The sequence below is a fragment of the Phragmites australis genome, chromosome 9, assembly GCF_958298935.1.
Source record: "Phragmites australis chromosome 9, lpPhrAust1.1, whole genome shotgun sequence".
NCBI lineage: Eukaryota > Viridiplantae > Streptophyta > Magnoliopsida > Poales > Poaceae > Phragmites > Phragmites australis.
In genome coordinates, this window is record NC_084929.1 from 24,417,893 (window position 1) to 24,425,265 (window position 7,373).

Consider the following 7,373-nt stretch of genomic DNA (forward strand, 5'->3'; position numbering starts at 1 on the left):
TGTCCCAATCGAGTTATCAACACTTACTGAAATGTGAAAATGCACCCCCCTGCCTGACGCGCCAACTGTCGACGGTTAGTCCCTGACAATATATCTAAGGTAAGCCAGACAATGGGTGCGTGATCAGTGTTTCCAGTGGTTATTGGTGAGTATGTGTTTATCTGTCGAAGGAACTCAAGGACACCAAGGTTTATCCAGGTCAAGCCTCCCTCAAGATAATAGCCCTATGTATTATATATTTTCTTATGAGTTGAATGATAAACTTGTACCTTTTTATAGGCCTGGTCCTCCCCCCTTTATATAGTTGGAGGCAAAGTGTACATACAAGCAGACTGTGCTAAAATACAGTGACTATCCTATACCTTACAAAGATAGCTACTCCTATGTCATCCTTATAGCAGGCGTGCATGTCCGGCCCAGCTTGGTCGTCCTGCATGCCCTGTCCCATCCGCCACCAATGTCATGCCCACTGTGCACTCATCACGCTCGTCTGCCAGGCCATCACGCACACCTACTAGGCCATCCCGTAGTATTAAATACTATGATATATGTCACACTGTCTCTGTACTAGGCCATGAATTCACTCATCAAAAGGATGCTTGGGGAAGGAAAACTCATGAGTGAATGACATTAAATGCGATTAGATTGGAGAAGTGATTCCCTACCCCGCGACTAGCAAGGGCTGGTCACAGGATTTCCATATGTGACCAGGGGATTAGTCATGCGAGCCCTGCCTAGTTGCGCGGGGGGGGGGGGCATGGTTATGGAAATATCAACTTCAAGTTGGCATCTGCCGGCCTGGGCCCTCCTGATAGGGGACCCCCTTATTCTTTACATCGACAATGATATTGTTGGTTGTCTTAAACTCCAAGCGAGCGATGAACGCAGTGTGTAGGCCAGTTGGGTACATAAGTACTATGCTAGCTCCTGCGCTATTGGACCCATAAGCTCTATCATTGAATATTGTCCATACATCCTAGGGAGGGGTTGTAGGAGGTCCTGCGGGTGGGGGAGTCCATTCGGTCACGAAGTCAGCCAGGACCTGTGACTTGATGGCCATCCGGGCCACAAACCTCATCGCAAAGGGTGCCAATTCCAAAGCCCATTGCCTAGGTGCCATGTCGCCTCCCTATTCTGGAACATGTCACCCAGTGGGTATGAGGTTGGCATTGTGATGTCGTGGGCGAGGAAGTGGTGCCGGAGCTACTAGGAGGCAACCAAGAGGTCATATGCTATCTTTTCGAGCTCGGTGTAGTGTGTTTTGGCTCCTGGCAAGGCCTCTGAAACATAGTAAACCACCCTCTGCATGGAGCGGCCTTCATTCTCCTCCTCCCGTACGAGTATAACGCTTATAGCGGAGGCAGATAGGTATAAGAGGAGGTTTTCACTATTGAGGTGTATTGCGAGTGTCCTGAAGTTGGAGAGGTGGGTCTTGAGGGCCTCGAAGGCCACCTAGCACTTCGTTGTCCATCTGAATGGCTCATAGCCCCTTAGGGTTTTGAAGAATGGGAGGTTGTGCTCAGCGAACTTGGCAAGGAAATGGCTAAGGGTTGCAAGGAGGCTTGCCAGGCGCTGGACCCCTTTTGCTTCAGTGGGGGGGCATTGCCGTGATGGCCCGGATCTTACTAGGGTTAGCCTCAATGCCCTTCTTGGAGATAAGGTACCCTAGCAGCCTTCTAGCTTTGGCGCCGAAAACACACTTCTTCGGGTTGAGTCGCACGCCTACAGCCTGGAGGCTGTTGAAGGTTTCTCGAAGGTCAGCCATGTGGTTAGCCTCAAGCTTGATCTTCACTATGATGCCGTCAACATAGGCCTCGACGTTGCGGCCAAGTTGTTGCTCTAGAATCTTGCGTACCAGGCAGGAGACGGTCGCCCTGACATTTTGAAGGCCAAAAGGAATCCGAACATAGCAGTATATCCCAAAAGGGATAATAAAGCTAGTTTTGCCCTCGTCTTTCATGGCCATGCACACCTAGTGGTACTCGGAGTATGCGTCTAGAAAACTCAATAACTCACAACCTAGGGTGGAGTCTATTAGCTGGTCTATACGAGGTAATGGGTATGGATCTCGAGGGAACACTTTGTTGAGTGCCGTGAAGTCGATTAACATACACCATTTTCCATTAGGATTGTTGACTAGGATGGGGTTTGACAGCCACTCAGAGTGGATTACCTCTTGGATGACACCAGGTTTTAGCAGTTTCTGGACTTCCTCTTTGGCAGCCTCTACCCGCTCCGAGGATAGCTTGCAAAGCCCCTAGCGTACAGGTCAAGCCTATGGGTCAACCCAGAGGGTGTGCTCGATGATGCATCGGTCGACTCCTGGGGGGTCATGTAAAGACCATGCAAAGGCATCGATGTTAGCCCATAGGACAGCTATGACCTAGGTTTCCAGCTCCAGAGCCAGGTCCGCCCTGATCTGGAAGGCTCAGTTGGGGTCCAACATATTTAACGGGATGTGCCTAATGTCCCCTCCGGCTAGGGCTTCAACGGGCCATGATACTCGAGGTACGCCAAAGGGGGGTCCCCAAGGGGTCCATTGGCCACATTATGCATATGGCGGTCATTGAGAGGGGAGGGGAGCTCATATTCGATGTGCCTAGCCATGTGGTGATCGTCGTGAAGAGAGATTAGCCCCTAGGGTCCAGGCATCTTCATGCAAAGGTAGTTATGATGGGGGACCGCTCCAAACTTATTCAGGGTGCCTCAGCATAGGATGACATTGCATGCGTAGGGTACATCTACCACGTCGAAGGTGATAATCTCAGTCCTAGTGGCAGAGCCCTTGCCAAAGGGGACCAAGAGTTCAATCTGGCCAACGGCGTTGAGGGGTTGCATTGTACCCCTGAACAGGCCTCTGCACTGGAGAGAGCCAGCCCTACAGAATGCGGAGCTAGTTGAAGGCCCGCAGAAAGAGAAGATGCACCAAAACCCTCCGGATCTCAACGTCAGCGATGCCAACAGTGATGACAAGGGTGTCAATGTGGGGTAAGTTCACCCCCACAAGGTCATTGAAGGCGAAGGTCACCAAGGCTTCAGCCCCACCCAAGGACTTGGTGGTAGATGCTGGTTGCCCCAACATGGTTGACCCCACGTGCGTAGTCCCGCCGCTGCTACTTTGAGGACCCAGTAGATGTTCCCCCTCCTGTTATGGCTAGGACCATCAGCCTTGCACAGTTTTCGTGGTTGATATGCCACACTATTGGTGACGAAGGTGGAGGGGGCATAGCTAGTTGAGGAGGGTTTTGCAAGGCCAGGTGATCCACTTGGCGCCCCGCCACAGGCCTTCAGCCTCCGGGCCACTCTTCACCAGCTCTATCCCCTGCCACACGCGCGGCCTGCCTCCCGAGGTACTCCACTCGGAAGGTTATGACGGTCGTTGTCACACCCTGAAAATCCTAATCTAGATTAAGCATGCATAATCATCATAGCATCATGTTTTGCGTGGTTAATTACTAATTTGAGTATTTAAAACATGTATGAAAAATTATACATCCGGATCGGTACGTGTTTTCACTACATATATATTATATTTGTGAGTGGGAATGGCTTAGAGCTTTCAACGAAAGCTCCAAAGACTTTGGACAAGAAGAATAAGAAAAGAAAAGGAAGGGGAAAAGGAAAAAGAATGAACTTTGTAGCACAATTACCACTCTTGCAGTCTGACTGGGAGTCCTCGTGGTTTGACCGCCAGGGTGCAGAGGGTTTCTACTTAATACATCGACCAATGTTTTCTCTCTTGTTCTTTTCTCTCTCTTTCTCTCTCTTGTTCTTTTCTCTCTCACTCTCTTTCTCATTCAACCCTAGAGAGAGAAGGAGAGATCCACCTCGACGTCCCCGATGGCCGAAGATCGATGGAGGAAACTCCCCCAAGCTTCCCGAAGGCATCCCTGAGCTCCTCCCCCTCTTCCCAATCACCGAAGATGTTTCCACATGAGTTCTTCCACCATGAGCTCAATCACCTCCCTAGAGCCCGATTCGCAAATCGGAGCCTCCCAAGAGTGAGCCAATCCAATAGAAAGCTTCCCTGCGCCAAGGTGAGCTTCCCCTACCATTTTTCCATTGATTCTGAGCTCTAGCCGATCATCGTTTTGGGTTGAACTGAGAAGCATGAGTTAGACCTGAGTTCTAGGTCTCATCCATGGAGTTTTTTGAGTTTGGCCCATTGCATGTCATCCAAACTACCCTAGAATCACTCCCCTAGTCTCCTAGAGCATTTTGGTACCCTTTGAGGTCGAAGGCAATGCCAGAGCCTTCACCTGTGACCTCACCGAGGTGGTGCCAGTAGGGCCCAGTGGTCTTACCACTGATAGGGCCGGTCTAACCACTAGTTGAGGCTAAGTCGGTTCAACATATCAATCAAACTCCACAGTCAGGAGTCAGACCGCCATTAGGGCCGATCTTACCCCCAGCCATGGTCTGACCACCAGACATCTGGTCTGACCACCAGACTGACTCAGTATCGTTTTTCTTCTCTGCAGACCGACAGTCTGACCGCCGCCTGGCCTGGTCTAACCGCTAGCTACTCAGCACCCCTTTGAACTTAGGTCATCTTGTCCGAGGTTCAGACCTTTTCTAACCTAAATCGTTTAGCATTCTTTTGCAAATATTTTTGAAACCCGGCACTTGTAACATTGTTCATGAGCATGCATCATAAGCATACTTTTTCGTTGTCCATTTGTTTATGTGATGCATTCTTGAATTGTTTAGAGAGTCATGCTCCGACGATTCAAGCAGTCAAGGTCAACTCTGAACCGGGTTCGTTCATGATCGAAGCATCGGAACAACCATGCAAGCATCTAAGCATGTTTTACCTTATAATTTGGATCATGTGAAGTCTAAATGATAAATTATAGCTTAGGTATGTTATTAATGTTAGCGAGTATGTATCGGGTATGTGGGTAGAACCTATGTTGATGCATTACTTCTACATTTGATTTGTTGATGATCCCTATCCTTGTAGCTTTGCTATAACACTGTTGTAGTCTAACTTAAAATTTATCCGATGTAACACCCTGATTTTCAGAATTTACAAGTTTTTAAAATTTTCCAAATTTTTTTAATAGCTTCACCAGCAGAATATGTTTAAAACCTATTTTCTTAATTAATCAATCAATATAGATTATTATTTTATGTGTATTGCATGCTGAGTTTTGTTAGGAGCCCGGAAAATGCATTAGAGTTGTTTTTCTCTTTCTTTCCCTTTGGTGTTTTGAGTGAAAAAGGTTTTGAAAAGGTTTTTGCAAAACTCAATAGTGAATAAGTTAAGGATCTTAACGGTTAGAATTCAAAATTCTTGAATTCATCATCTATTCAATCATTAATTATTTCTAATTCTTCTCTAATTCAATTCAAATCTTATTCAAATTTCTCTACAAAAGTGTCTGTTGTAAAACCCTAGATATACCTAAAGTGTCCTTTGGCTCAATCTTTCTCAAGTCCAAACTCTTAGCCAAGTCTTCTAGAAGACCCGACAAAAAGGATCCATGAATTCTCTAAATATTCGTGGAGTCCTGGATAGCCTCTTCTTCCCCCACAGTCTCGGAGTTCAAAATAGCCTCAAATACAAATCTTGACAATACTTAAGTTGTAGGCCTCGTTGATAGCTACGATTTCAACCTATGCAAGTCCCCTTTTGGATAATGGAGCTAGGAGTTATGGCCGCGGAAATTAGTGCTGCGTAGATAAGTCTAAGTTCAAATAGTTTATCTTATGATGCCTTTTTGAAAATCAAGATGGCATTTTCAGAAGTTACAATGAATACCAAAGTTGTATATCTTTTCGATTAATACAATTTAGAGTCAGGAAAAGTCCAATTTAGAGTTTGGACGGTGGAGATATCGCCCTCGGAATAGAGGGTTACGAAAAAGAAAATCGTAACCGACTCAAACTCGAACCCGAGTCGTGTCCAACTTGGACTCCACCTTAACCAGCCGCCCCTAGCCCTATAAATAGGAGTTACACGCCCTCTCCTTCCCCTATTCCACTCCCTCAAGCCCTAGAAGTCGCTGCTGCCATGCCCATGTGCTGCCATTCGCTGGAGCCGCAGCTACCGCCACCCGTGATGCGCTACATTGTCGTCTCTATGAATCCTCCTTCCTCAACCATTAAAGGAAGGTGAGGATCCCTCCTTCTCCTCCCTTACTCCCGTTTTACCATCATACTAAGTCCCTAGCCAAGCCCTAGCTCATTCCAAAGCCCGATCTACATAGCCACGATCATCGCCGTCGCGAACAGTCACGCCATTGCTGATTAGCATCGATGTTCCCGGCCTACCATAGGTAGAATCATCATACCCTTTGTCCCACACTCTCTCCAACCAGATCGGCTATTAGAGCATCGACGCCCCCGAGAATGCGATCACCATGCCCGCTGCCCCAGTCTGGATGCGTTCTGCGCGTGCACCGAGATTGCGGTCGCATTCCCCATCAATCCGGAAGCCATATAGATGTGCCATTTGTGTCACAACATGTCCCATAAAGTCTTCAACTTGATGCTGGGATAGTTTGACCGGTTGTGCAGTGACTCGACCGGAACATGATTGCTAATCGCAGCATATCGCAACTGCAAAACATCTCATCTTTGCTGATCGTTCTTCCTCTCATGTGATCATCTGCACAAACCCGTGCTATAGGGGGTTTTCGAGAAATATGAACGTCTCTTTTTAGACGATTCCTCAAAATTCATAGCTAATCTCCGGGAACATGGGTGTCTTTGTTGTTGCATCTGTTCGTAGTCACCACCAAACCTAGCAGCAGTCATCTTTGTTTTCCGCTACCTTGGACGACCCCTTCCAAAATCGATCATGCCTTTGAGTTAGCCTTTCCATGTTTTACACCATGTATCCCTTGTTTTGCTGAAATGCCACTGAAACCCAATGTCAATGTTAGTGGCCATGCACCCGATCGCTGTCTTCGAAGACTTATCGGCAGTATCCTTAACCAAGAAGCGTATCCCTGGCCATTTTATCATGGGTGGTAGAGACTAGACCTCAGCGCACCTCTTCTTTAATCCAAGTCGATGCTTGCATAACATGCCAAATCAGCACCACCTCATCCTCCTTAGCCTAGTCAGTGAAGTCTAGTCAGCCTTACACTTCTTGAACCTTGCACAATGACATTGTCCAGCCCGACGCAATGATTGCACAATACAGTCTTTTCCCATAGGAAGATAACTCCGGTAAAGTAGTCTTTCCTTTTCAGCCTAATCCATCTATTGAAAGCCCGTTCTCTTTCACCTTCACTCCGATTTAGATGATTCTTGCATATAAATGTTTCTAAAATCATAACTATCCAACCATAGTGTTTTTAAAGCATTTTGATGATATTTGGTATGTTGTTCTTAGTGCTTGCTTTGTGTTGTTTGTCGGTAGT